Here is a 26,674-nt window from a genome sequence, read left to right on the forward strand (position 1 = left end):
AATCTATCTATATATCCATATCTATCTATATATCCATATCTATCTATCTATCTATCTATCTATCTATCTATCTATCTATCTATCTATCTATCTATCTATCTATCTATCTTTCTCATATCTATCTATCCATCTATCTCATATCTAGTGAAGCAAGGCGTCTACCAAATAAGCATATATTTGGTAGGCGCCTTGCTTCACTCATTAGGAGAACTTTAACCCCTTAATGACGCTGCTTCTTTTTTTCCCCATTTTAGTCCCCCCCCCCCTTTAAAAAAATCATAACTCCTTTATTTATTCATTGACGTCACTGTATGAGGGCTTGTTTTTTGCAGAACGAGTTGTAGTTTGTAATGGTGCTATTTAGAGAAGCATATAATGTACTGAAAAACTTTTAAAAAATTCTGAGTGGAGTGAAATGAAAAAAAAAAGACATTCCACCATCTTTCAGTGCGTCTTGTGTCTACGGTGCACAAACTGCAAAAAAAATGACATGATAACTTTTTTCTATGGGTCAGTATGATTGCTACGATACCAAACTTGAGTAGTTTTTTTTTACTGTACTACTCTTTTTTTTTTTCAAAGACATTTTTTTTATTGTTTTCTGTGGTTATCTTCTGTGCGCAATAACTTTTTTATTTTTCTGTTGACGTAGTTGAGCTAGGGCTCCTTTTTTGCGGGATGTCCTGTAGTTTCCGTTAGTATCAATTGGGAATACATATGACTTTTTGATCGCTTTTTATTGTGTTTTTTTTGTGAGACAGGGTGACTGAAAAAGTGCATTTCTGGCGTTCTTTTTTTCTTTTTCGGACGACGTTCACCATGCAGGGTAAATAATCTGCTACTTTGATAGATCGGACTTTTACGGATGCAGTAATACCAAATATGTATTTTTATTTTATGATTTAGATTTTTTAATTATATATATGGCAAAAGGGGGGTGATTTAAACTTTTATTACTTTTTTTTTACAATTAATAAAACTTTATTGATTTGTTTTTTTACTTTTTTCTAAAGTCCCCCTGGGGGACTACAACATACGATGCTTTAATCTTTTCTGCAGTATGACATAATGCTAAAGCATTACGTCATACTGCAATTTGACAGGCAGCCTATCAAGCCTTTCAGAAGGCCCCCGGCTGTCATGACACCTGCACGGCTCCCCCAATGTTCGGGGGATTTAAAGTCGCTGTCAGAATTTAAAAGGTTAATAGCTATTGCCTGTGGGTGTCAGCTTTAATAAACAGCTGACGCCCGCGCTATATGAAGACAGGTCGCCCTGCGACTTGTCTTCATACATACCTCGACACTCCAGGACATAAATATACGTCCTGGAGCAGGAAGGGGTTAAACTAGAACAATATGGGAAGGTAAGTGAAAGGCCAGGTAAAAATATACAGCTAATTAATACATTTGAGAACTTTGTTATTAGAAGTGGAAAGAAAGAACAAAGACGAAAAAGTTCATAAGGAAAGTAGGGGAACAAGAGACACCGAACACAAACTAAAATGTTTCTACACAAATGCACAGAGCATGGGAAACAAGCAAGAAGAATTGGAGCTCCTAACACAGGAAGAGAAATATGATGTCATAGGCATCACGGAAACTTGGTGGAATGATACAAAGCTTGAAGGATACACCTTGTTTATAAGAAAAAGACCTAAAAAAAGGGGAGGAGGTATTGCATTGTATGTCAGGAAAACATTAACCTCCACAGAGATTCAAGCTTCAGAGCATGGGAGTTTTGTAGAAAATGTATAGGTAAAAATACAAGGAGGGAACAACAGAAAGGACACCATTGTAGGCATTTACTGTAGGCTGCCTGGACAAGCAGAAGATATGGTTGAACTCTTTCTACATCCAAGCTCTCAAAAAAGCATGACATAGTGATTGTGGGAAGAGTTACCAAGATGGTGAGCGATCTGCAAATCATGTCCTATGAGGAACGGTTAAAGGATTTGGGAATGTTTAGCTTGCATAAAAGATGGCTGAGAGGAGACTTAATAGCTGTCTACAAATATCTATCTTTCTCATATCTATCTATCTCATATCTATCTATCTCATATCTATCTATCTATCTCATATATATCTATCTATCTCTATCTCATATCTGTCTATCTATCTATCTCTATCTATCTCATATCTATCTATCTCTATCTCATATCTATCTATCTATCTCTATCTATCTCATATCTGCCTATCTATCTCTATCTCATATCTGTCTATCTCATATCTATCTATCTATCTATCTATCTCATATCTGTCTATATATCTCTATCTCATATCTATCTCTATCTATCTCATATCTATCTATCTCATATCTGTCTATCTATCTCATATCTATCTATCTCATATCTGTCTATCTATCTCATATCTATTTATCTATCTATCTCTCATATCTATCTATCTATCTAAAAAAAATCACAGACAGTATGTAGTCTATATTAACTAGCAAATCCCTTCACAGATTAGACTAACTTGAACTAAAAACTCACGTTTTATTAGACGCAATTAAAATACATAGCTGGGCTGACAAACACACCCAACAACAATAGGAATATATGGAAACCCGTTTGGGGTGCAGGGAATTGTTAGATGATATTCTACATATATCCCTTATTGTCCTCAAATGTGATATTATAATCATAAAAGAAGGAGCAATGGGTACCACATAACTATATGGTTCATAGACCACAGGGTGCAGTATATCACCAGTCTGTCTAGATGTATATTGACAGTTTAAGGTGGTATACTCCTCCTGGGAGGCTGAGATAACTAGATTCACCTAACAAAAGGTCCAGCAAAACATGTCAAAAAAGCACTCTCAGATATAGAGTATGACTATTGCATGTGCTAGATCGCTTATGGCTGGCCACCTATGATAAATTATACTGGTGGTCTAGATATCAATATAATTCCTCCCACCAGGAGGGCAAGAACTGCTCTATAAGTGTGAATGTTATAACTTATATAGAGAAAGTATTAATCGTTTGATTGTTCAAACTAAATGAGCTTGTTGATAACAACTGGTTCATCGATAAAGACTGATTCTGATTCCACACGATTCCCTGCCAGATTTTTTTGGCAGTTCATCAGGAACCACAGTTATATTGATAAGATGAAATACGTAGAAGATAGTCCACCAGATGACAGACAATAAAGAATGTTTTAGGTCTGAATCAATACATTTTGGGACAGCATCTTAGATAGTAGGATTGGATAGAATATAGGCGATACTGCAAACTCACTTGCACTGAAGATATGTAGATCACCCATAACACTTAAAGGGGTTGTCCCGCGAAACAAAGTGGGGGTATACACTTCTGTATGGCCATATTAATGCACTTTGTAATGTACATCGTGCATTAATTATGAGCCATACAGAAGTTATTCACTTACCTGTTCCGTTGCTGGCGTCCTCGTCTCCATGGTGCCGTCTAATCTTCAGCGTCTAATCGCCGGATTAGACGCGCTTGCGCATTCCGGTCTTCTTTTCTGAATGGGGCCGCTCGTGCCGGAGAGCGGCTCCTCGTAGCTCCGCCACGTCATGTGCCGATTCCAGCCAATCAGGAGGCTGGAATCGGCAATGGACCGCACAGAAGCCCTGCGGTCCACCGAGGGTGAAGATCCCGGTGGCCATCTTCACCTGGTAAGTAAGAAGTCACCGGAGCGCAGGGATTCAGGTAAGCACTGTCCGATTTTCTTTTTTAACCCCTGCATTGGGTTTGTCTCGCGCCGAACGGGGGGGCTATTGAAAAAAAAAAAAAAACGTTTCGGCGCGGGACAACCCCTTTAATGTGATGCAACTGGTTGATATATGCCAGACTGCATTAGAAAGAGGACTCTAGATCTCACACCAATTCTCCCAATGTATAGTGTGGGAAAAGTAGTATTACCACACTGAGTGTTTAGAGAGATATCTTAGAATTGACTTGTGATTTATACTGACATAGTTTTGTAGTAGTACTTGACTATGTAAGGCTGTCTTGAAACCAACTGTTGACACTTGCCGATTGAAGAATAATCTAAGAAAAGGACCGATTGATGCCCGCAAGGAGAATTACAAGACAAATCCAGCAACCGGCTAGGGAGTATTAAGACCCAGCTCAGTGCTAGAATGTCAGTCAAGTTAGTAATGTCCACTGCCTACAAATCAATCAGTGCTGCGAGCTAACCCAGATGCATAGCTGGGAAAACTAGCTCAGAGTCAGTTTTGAGATAAATTAGTGAAACCTAGTAATAGAATAAATAGTTCCTATTTCTATGTCAGAGATGCTGAGACAGACTGGTGATATACTGTACCCTGTGGTCTATGAACCATATAGTTATGTGGTACCCATTGCTCTTTCTTTTATAGGGTTCCCATATATTCCTATTGTTGTTGCGTGTGTTTGTCAGCCCATCTATGTATTTTATTTGCTTCTAATAAAATTTGAGTTTTTAGTTCAAGTTAGTCTTATCTATCTATTGCAACACCCAGAGGGGTACCCCGGACACTTGACTAACGTGAGAGCTGGGAGGGTAAAGTGTTGGCTTGTCATGGCGGCTCTTACCAGGCTCTGGTCCAAGAGGGATGACACATGGCCAAGGCCAGAGCAGGATTGCAGGCCACCTTTGACAACCCTAGAATAGGGAATGCCAATAAAGGGGCCGATGGGGGTAGTAGTTGTCACTCGTGACGCCACCGTTCCCACACACTGGTATGCTACGCAGCGGAGAATAAACACAGAGACTTGTGTATTGTACCTCGGGTCTCCAGGAACGGTTAGGCTCCGGTATAACTTTACTTGAAGTAACGTAGGCAAAGAATTATTCAAAACAATACAGGTACAATTCTTCAAAGTGTAGCAAAACAGAGCTCAGACATAAGAGAGGATACACAAGAAGAAACCGGACCTACAGTCCATGTTATCTGTACAGTACAGCTCCTGGACTGGGAGCACTCTAGAGGAGGAAGAAGGGTAGGGATCACTCCGCAGACACTCTGGCGACAATTATTTACTTTAAAGATTAGTGATAACACCCCACACAGCAGACGCATGGGTGTGACCTGTAGCGTACCTCTATACAGTGATCGTGGAGTTGTACGGCCGTATAGGAAAAACTTGTGGTATGAACTGGTACCTGTACGATGGGTCTCTATATACAGAATTACTTGGGGATGCTCTCTCTTACTGTCTTAGGACTCACTCCACTAACATCCAGACTCGAATCACTATGGGATATCTCTCCTTTTCCTCCATCTTCACCAACATGGAAGCTGAAGGTGTTTTCATGTGGCTCTGTGTTAGGTGGTACTCCGGTAGCAGGCAAGATGGAACTCCTTTCCCGCTCTCAGTCACTCCTATTTATACCTTCATTCACATCACATGACATGACAGACTGTTACATTTACATGCATGCAAGGATTTTATTGAAGTTAACCTCTCAAGTGCAGCAGCTGTGCAACACACACAGTGCATCCACACAGGACAAGCATGTATGACATTTATGGAGGGGACCAGGATGGTGTTCTGGGCCATTACTCACTCTATCTATCTATCGATCTATCTATCTATCTATCTATCTATCTATCTATCTATCTATCTATCTATCTATCTATCTATCTATCTATCTATCTATCTATCTATCTATCTCATATATGTCTAGCTATTTTATATCTGTCTAGCTATCTCAAATCTATCTAGCCATCTCATATCTGTCTAGCTATCTCATATCTACCGTGTTTCCCCGATAGTAAGACGTATCGGGGGTTTCAGGGGGGTCGGCCAATGTAAGCCGTACCCCGAAAGCAAGACATATGTCTTACTTTCGGGGAAACACGGGGGTATTGCCGCCTCCCTCTGATCTTAACCCCTTCCCGCTCCAGGACGTACCGTTACGTCCTGGGAGCCTGGTACTTCCCGCAACAGGACGTACCGGTACGTCCTGGAGATAGCGCGGGATCACATAAGATCCCGTGCTATCCCGCAGCGGGAGCCGGCTGTCACAGCCGGCGTCCCGCTGCAACAGCGGGGGGGCATCAGAGATGCGCCGCCCCGCTGTTAACCCCTTCCCTGCCGCGATCTAAGTAAATCGCGGCAGGGAAAGAGTTCACAGAGGAATCGCGATCCTTCTGTGTCTCCGGCCGGCTTTCGCGATGTCATCGCGAGAGCCCGGCCTGTCGCCATGGCAACAGGACGCCAGACACTGGCGTCCTGTATTGCCTGTGCCTATAATCGCTGTATAGGCGATAAGGCATGGGAGAGCAGTAGCTCTGCCATGCCTTATCACAGCGATCATAGGCACAGTGCTGCAAGTCCCTCAGAGGGACTCAAATAGTGTAAAAAAAAAAAAAGAAAAATGTAAAAAAAAGAAAAATGTAAAAACAAAATTTTATTTTTTCCAATATAAGACATACCCCGAAAGTAAGACATAGTGGGGCTTTTGGGGATAAAAAGAAAGTAAGACACTGTCTTACTTTCGGGGAAACACGGTAGGTAGCTATCTCATCTATCTTTATATCTCATATCTATCTATCTATCCATCTATGTCATATCTATCTATTCATCTATCTCATACCTACCTAGCTATCTCATATCTATCTAGCTATCTCATATCTGTCTAGCTATCTCATATCTATCTAGCTAGCTTTCATATCTGTCTAGCTATCTCATGTCTATCTAGCTTTCATATCTGTCTAGCTATCTCATGTCTATCTAGCTATGTCATATCTGTCTAGATATCTCATATCTATCTCATCTATGTCATATCTATTTAGTCTAGATATCTCATATCTATCCATCTATCTTATATCTATCTGTAATGGCCCAGTACATGCTTTCCTGGCCCTCTCCATAATATCATACATGTAATGTCTTGTCTTAATGCGCTGTGCAAAATGACATGTCATTTTGTTAGGTGTATTGCACAGCTGCAGCATGTGATTGGTTAAGTGTCTGCAATACTGAAGACTGTCTGTATCAATTCTGTTCTGTCACGTGGTATGAGAGAGACTATAAATGTGAGTGCTTGAGAGCGGGAAAAGGGTCTTCCATCTTGGCTTCTATCTGGGGGTTCATCTTCTAGAGCTGCTAGAGAACACAGAGGCACATGGAAGCACCTTCAGCCCTCATGCGTTGAAGATGGAAGAAGAGGAGAGGTTTACCTACAGTCATTGTTCACACTCAAGCGTCTGGAAGTCTGAATCCCGCTGAGTGGAGGTATGTGTCTTTAATTGGTCACACACGGGTTGATCTGAAGTCTGGGTCACCGTGTGGAGGTATTACTGTCAAGTTTATTAAATTTGCCCACACTGTCTCTTTTTCTAAGTGTGCCTTGTTCTGCTGAAGTTTTCCAGTAAAGTTATTTCCAGGCCCTAACACTTCCCAGGGACCTGAGGTACTTAAACTGTCTGTGACTCATTATTTTTCCCCGCCAATGGTCATGCCGGAGGGGTACCGGAACAGTGGCAAATTCCTCTACATCTGTTATCCTGTTTATTGGGCATCCCCATGCCGGGGGTGTCAGGAAGATACCCAGCGCTGCTCTGGTCTTGACTACGTGCATCCCTCTGGGGGGGCACGTGGTAAGTGCTGGCTCTGGGTAATGAAAATGGAGTAATTAACCAGAGCCAGCATGGGTTTGTAACAAAAAGTCATGCCAGACTAATCTAATTTCCTCCTATGACAGTTTCACCGACTGGGTTGATCTGGGAAATGTGGTGGATATAGTATATCTTGACCTTAGTAAAGCATTTGACAAAGTATTTCATACTATACTAATTGAAAAAATGACCAAATATGGGATTGACAAGGCAACTGTTAGGTGGATTCACAACTGGCTGAGTGGTCTACTCAAAGAGTGGTCATAAATGGCTGCACATCCAAGTGGAAAAATGTATCAAGTGGGGTACCACAAGGCTCTGTCCTAGGCCCAGTGGTGTTCAACATTTTTATAAAGGATCTGGAGGAGGGAATTGATGGGAAACTGTCCAAATTTGCCGATGACACAAAGCTAGGAGGGATAGCTAAGACTAAGGAAGAGAGGGAGAGTATTCAAAAAGTTTTAGAAAAGCTTGAACAGTGGGCGACGACTAACAGAATGGTATTTAGCAAGAAGAAACACAAAGTCCTACATTTGGGCAAGCAAAATGAAGAAAGCACATACAGAATGGGGGGAATTGAGCGAAGCAGCAGCACATGTGAAAATGACTTGGGTATATTAATAGATCATAGAATGAACATGAGTCAACAATGTGATGCAGCAGCCAAAAAGGCAAACACAATTCTGGGATGTATTAAGAGAAGCATAGAGTCTAGATCACATGGGGTAATTATTCCCCTCTACTCTTCCTTAGTCAGACCTCATCTGGAATACTGTGTCCAGTTCTGTGCACCCCACTTTAAAAAAGACATAGACAAACTGCAAGTTTAGTGAAGAGTTAACAAGATGGTGAGCGGTCTACAAATCATGTCCTATGAGGAACGGTTAAAGGATCTGGGAATGTTTAGCTTGCAAAAAATAAGGCAGGGGGAGACTTAATAGCAGTCTACAAATATCTGAAGGGTTGTCACAGTGCAGAGGGAGGACATCCTCACAATTGGACCACTATTTCTAGAGAGTGCTTGGGTGTCTTAATCAATCTGACATTAAGACTTGTCGCTCACCAGGAAGCCGCTGCAAGTAATAGACGTGTCAGACTCTCATCATCCTCTTCAGAGTTAAGGAAATCTTCCGGCAGCTCAGGTATGCCCTGCTAGTAACATATCTCAATTGTTTGCCCTTTAAAAGTTTGTGCCTAGATAACATTCCCTGTTCACATGTTCTATTAGAGCCTATGAGCAGAGACGCCCACCTACGTCTTAGGGTGGAGTGCCACTCGGTAAGAGTGAAAACAAAAAGTTAAAAAAAAACCTTTGCTGCGCTACACGGAAGATCGCTGAATATAAATCGCCAACCAATGGCTGATTTCAAAAAAACACTACAAGGGTTTATTAAATAAAAAACATACTACAAATAGACATGCATGCAACGCGTTTGAGCGGGTACAAAGCGCAGCAAAGGTTTTTTTTTATCTTTTTGTTTTCATTTGTATTTACTCGTCCCCCTCGGGGGTATTGAGTGAACCTCTGCTGCTAGCTCTCCATACAACTGGATCTAGGAGGACCGCCGGTTTGAAAGAAACCTTGCTGTGCATACCTGGACTCTGGGTGCAGGCGCGTTCATTGGAGAGCGCGTCCTGCACCAGGTGAGTTGATTCCAGCTTTACTTTTTATTCTTGGCATTATTCGTAAAGTCAGGCGCTCTCCTTGACTATACTCGGTAAGAGTGGCTCCCATCCTAGCGGGCCTTCTGCCTTCCTGTTACTACATATGTATTACTTGTGCCGTTCTGTTACTACATGTGAATAGCCATCCTGTAACACTGTTTCACCTGCATTACCTGTTGCAGGGGAATTGTCAGACGGGCCGCGGTTTCCTTGGTTAGAGCAGGACTCGGGGCGATCAGCTTTGTACAAAAAGTAAGAAATGTATTCTTTATTTTTAAACTCCATATATTTGCACTAACATAAAGTACAAGAATGTGTTTCCCAATTTGTTTGGGTTGTTTTGATGTAATTTGCATAGTTTTGGATTCCAGGGCGGCCGTGGCGATGGTTGGGGTTGGCGGTGGGTTGATTTATTTTTCTTTAAATATATTTGTATTCTTTTTTCTCTTACTTATTATTGTAACAATATTTCTTTAACATTTCTGTCCTCCATGATGTCATATATAAGACCTCTGGGGGACATTCATGCTTTTTTTAAACTTTCACAGTTTTCCACTGTAACTGCAGCATCCATAAAAGCTCCACTTACAGGAAAAACACCTTCCCTAGTGTGGAGTAGTCACTGGCAGCGCTGGTCTCAGTCTGCTAAGACATGAAACAAGGATGCGAACAGCAGCAAGGAGGGCAAGGAGAACCTGGTGGATTTTAGAAAACGTGTTAAAAACAAACTTATGCTTTAAACGAAAATTTCATTGAAAACTAGAATTTCTCAAGTGAGGACAATGTTGATTCTTGTGGCTTTCTGCATAAATAGATATCCACCAGGATTTGCCTAAACTCACCTCTCCCAGAGCCAAAGATCGATCCTGTCCCTCTCTGCAAGCAATATGACAGCCAGGAAATGTTCCAGAATATTCAAATCAACAGCTTAAGGGCTTATTCAGATGGGCGTATATCAGTTGGGTTTTCACGCTCGGCTGATATACGCTGCCCCTCACCACTGCTTGCAATAGGAGGGGGCAGGGCGGAGCTACATTCTGCCCTGTCCCGCCCCCTCCAATTGCAAACAGTGGCAAGGGGTGGAGAGGGGGTGGGAGCTCAGTGCACTGCTCCCAGCTTGGCCTGCCTCCTCCCCTTGCAGAGAGGGACAGCGTATATCGGCCGGGCTTGAAAACCCAACTGCTATACGCCACTGTTTACTGGGCCAGTGCACTCATGTGCCGAACTGAATTCTGCAAGAAGCAGACAGCTCCATTCTTACTGTAGTGGTCAGGCTTGGTATTGCAGGCCAAGTTCTCTTTGAAATGAATGGGAACTTTGGCTGCAATACCAAGCCTGGCCGCTACACTAAGAACAAAGCTGTCTGCTTTCTGCAGAAATCTGCTCTGTGCACTAGCACATCGGTTTGGCAAAAAACTAATTGACAGGGGGGCCCAGGCAATGGAGCCCCTCTAAACTTCTACTGGTGACTTATCCTATTTATCACCAATGGTGTTCAGTATGTCTCAGGAACCTTGAAATCCACTGTTCAAGCTGCCTTGCTCCGTATGTAAATCACGCTGGAGTGGTCCAATGGGTCATCCATTGCTGAACCGCTCATTGGACCATATATATTGTGTGACGGAGGCAGAGCAAAAGAGTAGTTCCATATAGGATGTCCCCCGTGTCATTGTCCCTGCCATACTACTGGTTTAATAGCGGCTGGGTTGCTGACTATGTTCTTTAACACTATTCAATATATTGATGTCATTTAGAGGTTAAACAACTGGTCCTATGTCCTGCCCACACAGCTGAGGGTCTGTTACTGTATATCAGTGTAGTGGGTGAAATGCACCAACTCAAATATCTCTCATGCTGGACTTTTCATTGATCTTTTACTTGGTGATAGATTGGGCAAAGGGTTTGCTACAATGTATATGACTGGGTTATGCACAATTTCTAGAATGCCTATCATTTCCTCTTTCACTTTATTGATCACTTTTTACGATAGCTAGTAAACTGGATTTAACCTGGAATGCTTTTGTTTGTTTTTTGTCTCCAGCGCTGCTCCTGTGTCTTCAGAACATCGGAAAAAACTGCAGCAATTTCTTGACTTCGAGGAATAGTCCATCAGCTGGAACAGGGGCGTAACTAAAGGCTCAGGGGCCCTGATGCAAAACGTGAGCTGCCCCCCCCCCCCCTCTATTTGTATCTGTACCCGTACCCATACCTAAACCATGCTGCACAGAGGCGTAACTTGAAGCTTCTGGGCCCAAATGCAAAACCTGTAACAGGGCCCCCAACTATAATGCTTTATTCATTGTACTGGGCTCCCTATATGGAGAAGAGAGGCCTTATGGGCCCCCTAAGGCTCCTGGGCCCGGGTGCAACCGCATCCCCTGCACCTTCTATAGTTACGCCCCTGAGCTGCAATGTGGCTTGTGTGATATCATGGACATCCGGCCAGCTGCCACCACCACAGTGCTGTACCAGATGTGACGGCACTAGAGATGAGCGAACGTACTCGTCCGAGCTTGATGCTCGGGCGAATATTAGGGTGTTCGGGATGCTCGTTACTCGTAACGAGTACCACGCGGTGTTCGGGTTACTTTCACTTTCATCTCTGAGACGTTAGCGCGCTTTTCTGGCCAATAGAAAGACAGGGAAGGCATTACAACTTACCCCTGCGACATTCAAGCCCTATACCACCCCCCTGCAGTGACTGGCTGGCGAGATTAGGTGTATTGAAATCTGCCCCTCCCGCGGCTCGCTACGGATGCATTCTGACATTAGTTCAGGGAAAGTGCTATCGTGTTGGAGCTGCTATAGGGAGAGTGTTAGGAGTTATTATAGGCTTCAAGAACCCCAACGGTCCTTCTAAAGGCCATAAATCTTCTCTATATGCGCTCAATGGGGCCGGCGCAGCGCCGACCCCATTGAGAACATATAGAAGACAAATCCTTCTTTTCTGCCACAGCTGTAACAGCTGTTGCAGAGAAGAACGATGTTTGCCCATTGAATTCTCTACGAAAGGCTTTAAATCCCTGCCTCCAGAAACACACGTGCCTTCAGCCAATCACAGCCAATGACAATGATGTCATTGAATGGCTGTGATTGGCTGTCGTTCTGGAGGCAGGGATTTCAAGCCTTTCGTAGAGAAAGGATTAGTCTGCCGGGAACCAGGAGGGAGCAAGAGCCTGCAAACACCAGGAGGGAGTGACAGCCTGCAGGAGCGCCGCAGATTGTCTGAAGAAGTAAGTAATGCTTTTTATTCTTTGCTCCACTGTATTACCGGCGTATAAGGTGACAGTTGGGGGGTCGTCTTATACGCCCCGGCGCCTTATACGCCGGTATATATTTTTATTTTTACACATTTCTGGATGAATTGCAGGGAATATATTTAACCCCTTCCCGACAATTCACCCCGCGCACGCCGGCAGCCCATTGCTTTCAATGGAGCGGCTGTATTGCCGCTCCATTGAATTCAATGGGCAAACATCGTTCTTCTCTGCTACAGCTGTTACAGCTATGGCAGAGGAGAACGATCTTTACGCTGACAGTGCGGGGGGGGGGGCCCACTCTTGCCGGTATTGTGGCTTAATAGTGGGACCTGGGAACTTGAGATGCAGCCCACCATGTAGCCCCTCGCCTGCCCTATCCGTCACTGTGTCGTTCCCATCACTTTGTAGAATTGCCCAGATTTTCACACATGAAAACCTTAGCGAGCATCGGCGATATACAAAAATGCTCCGGTCGCCCATTGACTTCAATGGGGTTCGTTACTCGAAACGAACCCTCGAGCATCGCGGGAATTTCGTTCCGAGTAACGAGCACCCGAGCATTTTGGTGCTCGCTCATCTCTAGACGGCACCATAAGAGGCTCCACTGTATAATAAAGCACCGACACCTCTTACTGAGACCTCTATTTATTTGCGTTCCAGTAAATGTCCTCGTTCCATCTGCCCGTGCCCTTATCAGTGAATTTGTCTTTTTTCAAAAAGCCAGATGACAAACATTGCCGCGGGAACCTCCACATTAAAAAAAACCCTATATGTAAACCAACGGGGTTCATTTTTACCTGAGATGTATAAACTGGGTGATAAAACGTCCCCAAATTTTTGTTCTTTTTTGTTACAAATAATATGCCTCCGTCAGTTTATGTTACTCAAAATTCCGTCTTCTCTTAAGATTAGTAAGAATTTACAGAAAAGCTTTTTTATATCATAAGAGTTATTGGTGTATGATGTTGTTATTTGTAGCAAAAAAAAAAAAGGAAAAATTCCCTGATAGCGCAGGAAAGAAAGAATTGAGTCTAAAAAGTTTTATTAACTGTAATTCAGAAATCGCAATATATGTTATAACATGCACTGAGTGTGGTATCTATTATGTTGGCTGTAGAGATGAGGGCAATTACTCGAACGAGCATCGCTTTTTTTCGAGTAACTGCCTACTCGGGCGAAAAGATTCGGGGGGCGGCGGAGTGGAGCAGGGGGTAGCAGGGGGGAGCTCTCTCCCTCTCTCCCTTTCGCTCCCCCTTGCAACCCCCCGGCTCACCCCCAGCGCCCCCCGAATCTTTTTGCCCGATTAGGCAGTTACTTGAAAAAAGCGATGCTCGATCAAGTAATTGCTCTAAACCAGCACGTTTGTTCATCTCTAGTTGGCTGTGCCACAACAAAAACTAAGACGCACATTGCGGAACACATACGGCAAATAAAAAATTCTAACTTAAGTAGTTTGGGAGCGGTTAAACACTTCTTAGAATTACACTCAGGGGATCTAAGGAAATTTGCATTCTTTGGGATAGAAATTGTCAGAAATCCTAGAAAATACAAAATAAGGCAGGAGATGGTTCTCAGGAGAGAGGCCTATTGGATTCTGACACTCCTGTGGGAATGAACATTAAAACAGATTTGTTGTACATTTATTACATTAATCTTAAAAAAACGAATGAATAACCGAGTGTAAAATGATAAAACGTTTATTGTTTGATAATAGGGATAAAAAAGACACGGAGATAAACAGTAATACATGGTAGTATATTTACCATATTTGTAATATTTAACATGACATTTATGATATAGTAAAGATATAAATAGAGACGAGCGAGCATTGCCCTTAGCGAGTACCTGCCCGCTCGAGAGAAAAGGTTCGGGTGCCGGCGCGGAGGAGCGGTGAGTAGCGGCAGTCAGCGGGGGGGGGGGGGGGGGAGAGGGAGAGAGAGATCTCCCCTTTGTTCCTCCCCACTCTCCCCCGCAGCTCCGTGCCCGCCACCGGCACCCGAACCTTTTCTCTCGAGCCTGCAGGTACTCGCTAAGGGCAATGCTTGCTCGAGCAATTGGCCTTAGCGAGTATGATTGCTCATCACTAGATATAAACAATCATGCAGTCCATTAATAATAGACATGTAGCCATCCATCGACACCGCTGTATTCCTCAATGTAATTTGTCTTGCAATTCTGAAAGTATAGAATAAAACCAAGGGGCCTTATAAGATGACACTAGTGGAGGCAGTAGTAACAAAGTCTCATTCAACTATCATATCTTTTCCTCTAGTTATAAGTAGAGATGAGTGAGTATACTCGCTAAAGGCAATTGCTCGAGCGAGCATTGCCTTTAGCGAGTATCTCCCCGCTCGAGACAGAAGGTTCGGGTGCCGGCGCGGGGAAGCCGTGAGTAGCGGCTGTCAGCAGGAGGGAGCGGGGGGGGGGGGGGGGGGGGGGAGAGGGAGAGAGAGATCTCCCCTCCGTTCCGCCCCGCTCTCCCCCGCAGCTCCGTGCTCGAGCGGGGGAGATACTCGCTAAAGGCAATGCTCTCTCGAGCAATTGCCATTAGCGAGTATACTCGCTCATCTATAGTTATAAGTATGGAATCTGCAGGTGTTTCCCTCCTGGGATCTGGTAAGCACAGGCATCTTCTGTCTATAATGTAATGAAAGGGTTAATTGTCAGGGATGTTTTTAAAAGAAGTTAGGAAGTAATGCGGACGAGGCAAACACAGTCCTGCGCGGGACTGAAACGCGTTCCCCAGACGTTATCCTGTAATGTGCTCACAAGTTAATAAAGCAGTAATTCTTCACAAGCCTTCAGTTCCCGACTCTTGGATTTTTTGACTGATTTCAATGGGTTCGTTCAAATAAGCGTATTTTGCGTGCGTAATTCTGTCGCACAAAGAAATAAGCCGCATGTTCTATTTTCCTGCCCGGGCAAAGAAAACACTTTGAACTCATTAAAAAGTACAATAAGAAACGCTGTTGCGCACACGAATATGCAACGCCCGATGTGCAAGTTCTACTGATTTATAGGAAATTACTGCTACCCTGTTTCCCTGAAAATAAGACATACCCTGAAAATAAGACATGCCCTGTTTCCCTGAAAATGAGACATACCCTGAAAATAAGACATAGCATGATTTTGCAGAATTTTTGAGGATGCAAAATGATTTTTCAGGCTTTTTAAGGATGCTTGAAATATAACCCTACTCCAAAATTAAGCCCTGCTAATAGTTAATTAAAAAAGTCAATTTAAATAGTGTCCAGGCAGCTATACATGTAAAAAGGTTAAACCTTTTTGAACAAAAATTAATATAAGACACTGTCTTATTTTCGGGGAAACACGGTACATACGATAATATTATTCAGATTCCAGTAGATGATGGAATATTTTTTATAACTTTGGATGATTGTAGAAGTAGGAATAATTGCCTGCGGCGCTGCAGCCATGGGCACCTTGTACAAGTACATTCCTAGTATAAGGACTGCTTCACATGAGCGTATGTGCAAATGCACACGCTGCAGCACAGGATATTTGCGCTGTGAACGAGGTTGGTTTGCGCATTTTAATGTACTTTTTGCGCACTCCAGGCGTGTTCATTTGTGGGTATCAGACGAACACCCCCGATTAAATAGCTATAATCTTAATGAGATCCAGATATCTTCTTTTTTTTTTTACGGAATTGCGCAGTGTAATGCACATATACACACTTTTCATAGACTTCTATGGGGGCCCTCGGTGCACAAATGCAAACAAACATAGAGCAGGTCCTATTGTTCTGCATGTGCAAGAAGGGAAAATGTGTACAAACCTATTTATAATAATGGGTTCTATTCTCTGCGTATAGTGCACACACATTTTGCGTGCATAAATACGCCCGTGTGTTGTGTTTTCGGCGGCGTGGATGAAGACTACACAGAAAAAGCTGTACATATTTTTACTGCAAATTGCTGCATTTTTTTTTGCTTTTAACGAGCCTCACCAGTGTAGTTACACGGCAATTTGCAGCAAACTGCGTGCGGCCTGTACGATCTTTAGCTGCATAGCAAAAACCGTGACACAAATGCCCTGTCTGAATAGGACCTAAAGCTGGCAATATATACAATACACGAAAGAAGTCCTCCGCGCTCTTTAAACATAGGGATGGCGTTCACCAGATAAAGTCTTTAAAGGGGTTGTCTCGCGAAAGCAAGTGGGTCTATACACTTCTGTATGGCCATATTAATGCACTTTGTAATGTACATCGTGCATTAAATATGAGCCATACAGAAGTTATTCACTTACCTGTTCCGTTGTTAGCGTCCCCGTCGCCATGGCTCTGTCTAACTTCAGCGTCTAATCGCCCTATTAGACGCACTTGCGCAGAAGGGTCTTCTGCCTTCGGGTCTGTCCGGCAGCAACGGCGTTCTGGCTCCGCCCCCTTCTATGCGTCATCGCGTAGCTCCGCCCCGTCACGTGTGCCGATTCCAGCCTCCTGATTGGCTGGAATCGGCACACGTGATGGGGCGGAGCTACGCGATGGCGCGCAGAAGGGGCGGAGCCAGAGCGCCGCTTGTGCCAGACCGAGCCGAAGGCAGAAGACCCTTCTGCGCAAGCGCGTCTAATAGGGCGATTAGACGCTGAAGTTAGACGGCATCATGGCAACGGGGACGCTAACAACGGAACAGGTAAGTGAATAACCTCTGTATGGCTCATATTTAATGCACGATGTACATTACAAAGTGCATTAATATGGCCATACAGAAGTGTATAACCCCACTTGCTTTCGCGAGACAACCCCTTTAAACATCATTTCTTCATCCATGCAACGCGTTTCAGCCCTCACCTGGGCCTTTAGCAAGCATCAAGCTGGTGAGGGCTGAAACGCGTTGTATGGATGAGTAAATGATGTTTATAGACTTTTATCTGGGGAACGCCATCCCTATAGTTAAAGAGCGCGGAGGACTTTTTTCTTGTATTGTGTGTGTATATATATATCTTTCTCTATACCCACTGATTGGTGGGGATATACCATCCAACGACTCTCCTGGTTCGCTGGGATATAGACGGGACTGGAAGGACACCAGTTATTATTCATGGTGATCCTGGACTTCTAGGTGCAGTTGGGGTGGGAGTGGGAGGGGTGGGGGGTTTCTAGGCAGAACCCCACTTGGCATCGTGTAAGTCAGAGTTTTTTATTGTGCCATTGGTGGACGTGGTCACATGATCCTGGGTTCTTCGGCGCTCTGTCCAATACGTTTTCTGCTTTTTAAGCTGGCAATACACGTTAGATCATGATCGGCAGGAAGGGGCCGAGTGGTGATCTAGTGGATCATTCTAATGAACGATCCCACCAGCAACATAACCGACAACTAAATGGCAGATCACATCCTATGCATCTAGTTTAGGTCAATAAAGGCCAAACATTTCAAACACAAGATGACATTTTCGGCAGATGGAAGTAATCAGGAGGGATCTGGGGCCGTCTGCTTTAGGCCGCTGTCAGGCGAGCGTATTTTTACTCCGTAGTTGTTCTGTGGTTTGCGGAGTGTAATACATCACTAATGCAAATCTATGGGGAGATTTATGAAACTGTCTTAGATGCCGATAGCAACCAATCACAGCGCAGCATTCGTTTTGTATGCTAACTTGGTAGAAGGAAAGCTGCCCTCTGATTGGTTGCTGGGGTGACTAAAACAGAATTTCTTTTAGTTTCATAAATCTGCCCCATTTAGTTTCATAAATCTGTTCACATGGTCGTGTTTTAGGAGCAGTCCGCTACTTTTGTCCGTTTTTGCCTCTGTATTTGAATTCATTGGTATTATTTTCTATCGGACAGATACAGATCTGGAGGAAACAAAACGGATGACAGCAAATATGGAGGCAAAAAAGGATCAAAGAAGGATGAATTACTGATGAGATTCTAGTAATGTTGTCTGTGACACGTCTGTACTGCGGATCCACGTTACGGACGCGTTACAATACGTTCGTCTGAAACTGGCCGAAATCTGACATTGAACAGAAATAAGTAAAATGTGTCACAGAAAACAATCTGAGAATCACTTGGTGGACAGGTAAAAGGTTTCCAAAGTTATTACTGCATGAAGCAACACACCAGGTGTGAGAACTGCATACAGCATGCGGCCCAAAGACCGTGAAGAGGTTAACGCCATGCAGTCATTGGGGGGGATTTACTATCCGAAATGCACCAGAATTCTTGTTCAATTTGAACCAAAAAACTGGTAAACATGCCTTCCAGCAATGATTCTAACAGCAGCCATATTGTTCTATTATATCCCATGAACCTACAGAGAGAATCCGGCAAAACCAAAGCAGAAGCTCACCATGTAACTGTAGAGAATGCTGAACGTGCTCTGCGGGGGGCCGCACCCCAGATGTCATGCTCAGCGGGGTCTGTCAGGTCTTATGGGTAGGGTCTCTATACAGTAGATTGTCAGCTCTTATGGGCTAGTTACTCTCTAGTGTAGAATATCAGCTTTTATGGTCGAAGTCTTCTTTCCTGTAGATTGTCAGCTCTTCTGGGTAGGGTTCTCTCTCCTTTAGGGCAAGGTCCACTCCATTGTGAATTGCCAGCACATATAGTCACGGTCTCCTTTAATGTAGCTTATCAGCTTTTAATAGCAGAGTTCCCTTTCCTGTAGATTGTCAGCTCTTCAGGACAAGGTCTTCTCTCCTTTGCTTGTTTTTTTTCCATTTTCTATGCTTTCCTGTCCCCCTGAAGTTCTGGGGTGCAAGCACTACTCCTATGATAGAGCTAAATCTTGAAGCAGCAACCTAAAGGGTCTATAGGGACAAGAGGAAATTGCTTTTGTGATAGTATCAGTCCGAGCCTCCAGAGCAGCGCTCCATGTCATGGACTTCATGCTCACATCAGTACTTTTAACTAGTAGTGAGAGATTTGCTGGTGACCAATTCCTTATTACCAGTAATTATGTGAAAGTCACTTGATTGTCCGTGTTCCCTGCTGGAGCCACCCTCTAATAGAAGTGAGAGGGTAAAGGGGATTAACAGCCACATGACAGCCCGCTCCCCAAAAACCTCTACTGTCTAGTAAGGGGCAAGGTGTGGAGGATCATGGGAAGGTTCCCCCCTGGATAGTTGCACCCCCAGTAGTGGAATACTAGAGCATTTGTGCAGCATTATGGGGTCACCGCTACAATACTAGATGTGACCTGATGCAGAAGAAAGTTGTTCGGGCAGTGACTGAACTTTATAGATAATATTTGCTCTTTATGTCTCTTCTATTTCTCCACCAGATTCATAGAGATGGTTGGCAAGGCCGAGCCGGCAGTCAGGTATCTATTCCGAGACGCATCCCATTCTACAGTGTTCCAAAAATGAGTCTTGTATACATACTACAGAGTGGCAGGAATGACTTACAATGGAAGGGCAATCATTATCTTCCTTCCATAGGAAGAGATGCAGAGGCTTAAACCTGCAAAATGAAGTTCAGCTTACACAGATGAGGGTTTGTTACAGTGTATCAGTGCAGCTAATCCTCTCTAAACTAAACGTATCAGCAGTAGAAACCTCTGTCCAATAGGAGACTCCAGGCTGACGGCTCTTACCTGCGCTGATACATTGTAACACACAAGGACTATTCTGCAGGGATAAACAACACGCAGTGTGTGGGGGCACAGATGCTTGTGGTACACTGGGCATGAGGATAGGGCTACATGGCAAATTCTGTCTGTGACAGGAGTTGCTTTGACCAAAAAAAGGTGTGTAGTCCTGCGATTTTGCACTGAAAATCAGGGTAGTAGGGTTGCAGTACGAGTCAGAGGGGACATGACTGTGGGGTCTCAAGTTTTGAAAACTTTCATGGGTGCAGCTTTTGGAATTGGGCGATTTATGGTGGTTACTAATATATAGACGCCTCAAAGTCACTGAGTTTGTCCCTTATATAAGAAGTTTAGGATTTTTTTTTCAAAATGCTTAAGATTGTTGCTTAATTTTTAAAGCTTTCTGATATACAAAAAAGGGCTTACAAAATGATGCCAGCATAAAGCAACATATGGTAGATGATATGGTAAGAAGAAGAAAAATTCTAATTTTAAAAGTTGCTAATTTTTCTACATTTTCTGTTAATTTTAGATTTTTTTCAATAAACAAACAATAAAACACAAAAATCACTGCCAATATGATGCTCAATTTCTACCTAGAAAATGAAAATATAACTTGTATTATTATTCCATTAAAAAGTATAGCGGTGAAAAAATCCATAACCCATTTATTTACAATATCTGTCCTTGTACATATAAATGAGACCCATTGTACCTCCCATCTGGCCTCAAAACCCAATAAAAATGGATAACATCCATCCATTATAATGCATAACTGGGTCCTACCGTAACAGTGCCAGTAAATGATAAACACAGGTACAAAACATTGACCCTATTACGCCCTATTTTATCCCTGGGAATAGACAGTCTTTGCCATTATCTGGGCCTACTAGGCTTGTACAGGTAGGTCCCACTACAGAGCCGCCCTTCCCAGGGTGATCACTTTATCTAGCTCCAGCGACAAAATAGTGCATATTAGGGTCAGTCTTTTCCTACCTGTGTATTTCCTTTTCTGCCACTGCTATGGTAGGACCCTACATAACAGCCCACTCCCCAAAAACCTGTTCTGAGGAAGATATGTAGACAATTGTCTTCCTTTTTTAACGTTTCCCTGTCTAGTAAGGGGCAGGGTGTGGAGGATCATGGGAAGGTCCCCTCTGTATAGTCGCACCCCCAGTAGTGGCATACTAGAGCATTTGTGCGGCATTATGGGGTTACCACTACAATACTAGATGTGACCTGATAGAGAAGAAAGTTATTCTGGAAGTGACGGAACTTTATAGATAATATTTCTTCTTTATATCTCTTCTATTTCTTCACCAGATCCATAGAGATGATTGGCAAAGCCAAGCCAGCAGTCAGGTATCTATTCCAAGACACATCCCATTCTGCACTGTTCCAAAAAATGAGGCTTGTATATATACTACAGAGTGTCAGGAATAGTCCAGGGGGGCAAATACTTTACACTGGAAGGACAATCATCATCCTCCTTCTATAGAAAGAGACAGAGAAGCTTAATCCTACAAAATGAAATTCAGCTCACACAGATGAGGGTTTGTTACAGTGTATCAGTGCATCCTCTCTAAACTAAACACAGCAGCGGTTTAAAGCTCTCTCCAGTAGGAGACTGCAGGCTGATGGCTCTTACCTGCACTGATACATTGTAACAACACAAGGACTGTTCTGCTGGGATAAAGAACACATGGCATGTGGGAGTACAGATGTTCGTGCTACATTAGGCATGAGGATAGGGCTACATGGCAAATTTTGTCTGAAGTCACTTTCACCAAAGAGTGTTGACATCACATTCAAATTGAGTTTAATAGGGTCACAGGGTGACATGACTGCAGGGTCTCAAGTTGTAAAGAATCTACCGAGTTTGCATTTGCTCTGCGACCCCATTGACTTCAATATGAGTGGAATGTTGCAGGGCTAGAGAGCAACCTTTAACTGTGCGACCCTCATCATGGCCAAAAGTCACTGAGTCGCTCTAGCCTTGCTCTTAAGGGCCGGTTTACATGTTAGGTTTTTTTCCCCGTAAGACCAAAGGGCCCTTTAACCCTTTCCAATCCACTGTCTGACGTCTAAAGACATTATGATTTAAGGCTGTACAGCTCCGACGTTGGAAGACGTTTGTCGGGGTTTCTCTTACTGTATATTGCCAGCCTCTCTGCTGTCGAAGCCTATCCAATGTGTCACCTAATGCAGTACTGGCTTTAGCCAGCATATAGCGCTGTTGTATAATAGCAGAAAAAGAGTAAGCCCCCTAGGAAAACCAGGATACAAATTGGATTGGAAAGGGTTAATTCCATGTATTTATAGGAGTCCATGAATTTTAACTAGAGATTTTGATAGGCCTGCTGTGGCACCCGGACTGGACACTAAAATGTAAGTTCATAGAATTAGTTCATGATTAACATATGATATAATTCTATTGTTTGTTATTTTGTGGTCTAGGATAGTGAGGGGGTTAATGATGGAGGTCTGGGATGGGAAGGTGTATCTGTAATGTTATTTGATGTAGAATTGATGTAGGGCTAATTAATACAATGTGCTACCAAAAGATAAATCTAGTGCTAGCTTCTTTATCTGCTTCGGTGCTTTAATTTGCTGAAAATCTATTTTTTCCTGCTTTCCACATGGAATATAAGTCACTGCTGCATCATCCCCTGGCCAACCCGTCCGGGACTCATTCCCCGCTCCAAACGCAGAACCACACCCGGGGCTATTGATTGACGTCTCCAGCTCCCCTTAAGCTATAGACACCGTGTGTAACTGAAGGACTGCACTAGCAAGTCATGTCAATGACGTAATTGGAGAGACCAGCAGATGTTACTTCGCCCGGTCTGAAGCTGGAAGTGCGGCGCCGGCACGGTCCTTCAGCTCCCCATGGCTCCTCCAGCTCCAAGCTGGAAATGTCAATGATCAGTCTGGGGGGGCCTGGTTCAATGTCTGGAGGGGTAGTGAGTCCTTGATGAGTTGGCCAGTGGAACCGACCATCATACTATTCAGTAGTGATTTTCATACTGCGACAGGAAGCGTAAAACATGTTTTTTTGTCAAATTAGAGCACTGTAGAATATAAACATGGCAGCGTTGGGCTCATCTGTTAGCAGCATATTATATGTAATAATAAGCTATTTATACAACGTACAGGGGGGAGAATTCCATTGTATACATTGAGGAGACAATAAACAATATTTCTGGATTTATGTCTGAGATGTTCTGTGTCCCTCTAAGGCACAGGTGTCAAACACAAGGCCCGCGGGCCGAATCCGGCCCGCCACCTCATTTTCTGTGGCCCGCCGGCTGTGCATGAAATTCACTCACCTCCGTGCTGCTGTCAGTAAGCGATCTTCTATCGGCTTGTACTGTCTAGTGCAGACAGTAATAGAGGAGTGCCGATGGCAAACTGACAACGGCTGACAACGGCCGCGGAGGAGGGAAGAAGACTGCAGAGAACATGAGAGCAACACTGAGGAGGAGCAGCTGCAGGGTGAGAGCCTGGTCAGCCCTGACCTCCTCTCCCCGGCCCTAACTCTTTTCATGGCTGCAGGCCTGGGGAGACATCAGGGGTCCAAGAAGGACTGGAGAGCAGCCAGTACACCTGCCAGTGGGACCACATTGGATGCAGGTAAGTATAAAAATGTGTATAAAAATGCAGGTGTGTGTGTATATATATATATATATATATATATATATATATGTGTGTGTAATAGTGTGCGTCTGTGTGCATGTGTGTGTAATAGTGTGCGTCTGTGTTACGTGTGTGTGTGATAGTGTGCGTCCGCGTTATGTGTGTGCGTGATAGTGTGCGTCCGTGTTATATGTGTGCGTCTGTGTTATATGTCTGTGTGATAGTGTGCGTCTGTGCGCATGTGTGCGTAATAGTGTGCGTCTGCGTTATATGTGTGCGTGATAGTGTGCTTCCGAGTTATATGTGTGCGTGATAGTGTGCGTCCGCGTTATATGTGTGCATCTGTGTTATATGTGTGCGTCTGTGTTATATGTCTGTGTTATACGTGTGCGTGATAGTGTGCGTCTGTGTTATATGTGTGCGTGATAGTGTGCGTCTGTGTTATATGTGTGCGTGATAGTGTGCGTCTGTGTTATATGTGTGCGTGATAGTGTGCGTCTGTGTTATGTGTGCGTGTGATAGTGTGCATCTGTGTTATATGTGTGCGTGATAGTGTGCGTCTGTGTTATATGTGTGCGTGATAGTGTGCGTCTGTGTTATGTGTGCGTGTGATAGTGTGCATCTGTGTTATATGTGCGCGTGATAGTGTGCGTCTGTGTTATATGTGCGCGTGATAGTGTGCGTCTGTGTTATATGTGCGTGTGATAGTGTGCGTCTGTGTTATATGTGCGCGTGATAGTGTGCGTCTGTGTTATATGTGTGTGTGATAGTGTGCGTCTGTGTTATATGTGTGCGTGATAGTGTGTGTCTGTGTTATGTGTGCGTGTGATAGTGTGCATCTGTGTTATATGTGCGCGTGATAGTGTGCGTCTGTGTTATATGTGCGTGTGATAGTGTGCGTCTGTGTTATATGTGCGCGTGATAGTGTGCGTCTGTGTTATATGTGTGTGTGATAGTGTGCGTCTGTGTTATATGTGTGCGTGATAGTGTGCGTCTGTGTTATGTGTGCGTGTGATAGTGTGCATCTGTGTTATATGTGCGCGTGATAGTGTGCGTCTGTGTTATATGTGCGTGTGATAGTGTGCGTCTGTGTTATATGTGCGCGTGATAGTGTGCGTCTGTGTTATATGTGCGTGTGATAGTGTGCGTCTGTGTTATATGTGTGCGTGATAGTGTGCGTCTGTGTTATGTGTGCGTGTGATAGTGTGCATCTGTGTTATATGTGCGCGTGATAGTGTGCATCTGTGTTATATGTGCGTGTGATAGTGTGCGTCTGTGTTATATGTGCGCGTGATAGTGTGCGTCTGTGTTATATGTGTGTGTGATAGTGTGCGTCTGTGTTATATGTGTGCGTGATAGTGTGCGTCTGTGTTATGTGTGCGTGTGATAGTGTGCATCTGTGTTATATGTGCGCGTGATAGTGTGCGTCTGTGCTATATGTGCGCGTGATAGTGTGCGTCTGTGTTATATGTGCGTGTGATAGTGTGCGTCTGTGTTATATGTGCGCGTGATAGTGTGCGTCTGTGTTATATGTGTGCGTGATAGTGTGCGTCTTTGCTATATGTGCGTGTGATAGTGTGCGTCTGTGTTATATGTGCGCGTGATAGTGTGCGTCTGTGTTATATGTGCGCGTGATAGTGTGCGTCTGTGTTATATGTGCGCGTGATAGTGTGCATCTGTGTTATATGTGCGCGTGATAGTGTGCGTCTGTGTTATATGTGCGTGTGATAGTGTGCGTCTGTGTTATATGTGCGCGTGATAGTGTGCGTCTGTGTTATATGTGCGCGTGATAGTGTGCGTCTGTGTTATATGTGCGCGTGATAGTGTGCATCTGTGTTATATGTGCGCGTGATAGTGTGCGTCTGTGTTATATGTGCGTGTGATAGTGTGCGTCTGTGTTATATGTGCGCGTGATAGTGTGCGTCTGTGTTATATGTGTGTGTGATAGTGTGCGTCTGTGTTATATGTGTGTGTGATAGTGTGCGTCTGTGTGATAGTGTGCGTCTGTGTTATATGTGTGTGTGATAGTGTGCGTCTGTGTTATATGTGTGCGTGATAGTGTGCGTCTGTGTTATATGTGTGCGTGATAGTGTGCGTCTGTGTTATATGTGTGTGTGATAGTGTGCGTCTGTGTTATATGTGTGCGTGATAGTGTGCGTCTGTGTTATATGTGTGCGTGATTGTGTGCGTCTGTGTTATATGTGTGCGTGATAGTGTGCGTCTGTGTTATATGTGTGTGTGATAGTGTGCGTCTGTGTTATATATTTGTGTGATAGTGTGCGTCTGTGTTATATGTGTGCGCGTGATAGTGTGCATCTGTGTTATATGTGTGCGTCTGTGTTATATGTGTGCATCTGTGTTATATGTGTGCGTCTGTGTTATATGTGTGCATCTGTGTTATATGTGTGCGTCTGTGTTATATGTGTGCGTCTGTGTTATATGTGTGCGTGTGATAGTGTGCGTCTGTGTTATATGTGTGCGTGTGATAGTGTGCGTCTGCGTTATGTGTGCGTGTGATAGTGTGCGTCTGTGTTATATGTGTGCGTGATTGTGTGCGTCTGTGTTATATGTGTGCGTGATAGTGTGCGTCTGTGTTATATGTGTGCGTGATAGTGTGCGTCTGTGTTATGTGTGCGTGTGATAGTGTGCATCTGTGTTATATGTGCGCGTGATAGTGTGCGTCTGTGTTATATGTGCGCGTGATAGTGTGCGTCTGTGTTATATGTGCGTGTGATAGTGTGCGTCTGTGTTATATGTGCGCGTGATAGTGTGCGTCTGTGTTATATGTGTGTGTGATAGTGTGCGTCTGTGTTATATGTGTGCGTGATAGTGTGTGTCTGTGTTATGTGTGCGTGTGATAGTGTGCATCTGTGTTATATGTGCGCGTGATAGTGTGCATCTGTGTTATATGTGCGCGTGATAGTGTGCGTCTGTGTTATATGTGCGTGTGATAGTGTGCGTCTGTGTTATATGTGCGCGTGA

Source organism: Eleutherodactylus coqui, chromosome 3 (genome assembly GCF_035609145.1).
Source record: "Eleutherodactylus coqui strain aEleCoq1 chromosome 3, aEleCoq1.hap1, whole genome shotgun sequence".
NCBI lineage: Eukaryota > Metazoa > Chordata > Amphibia > Anura > Eleutherodactylidae > Eleutherodactylus > Eleutherodactylus coqui.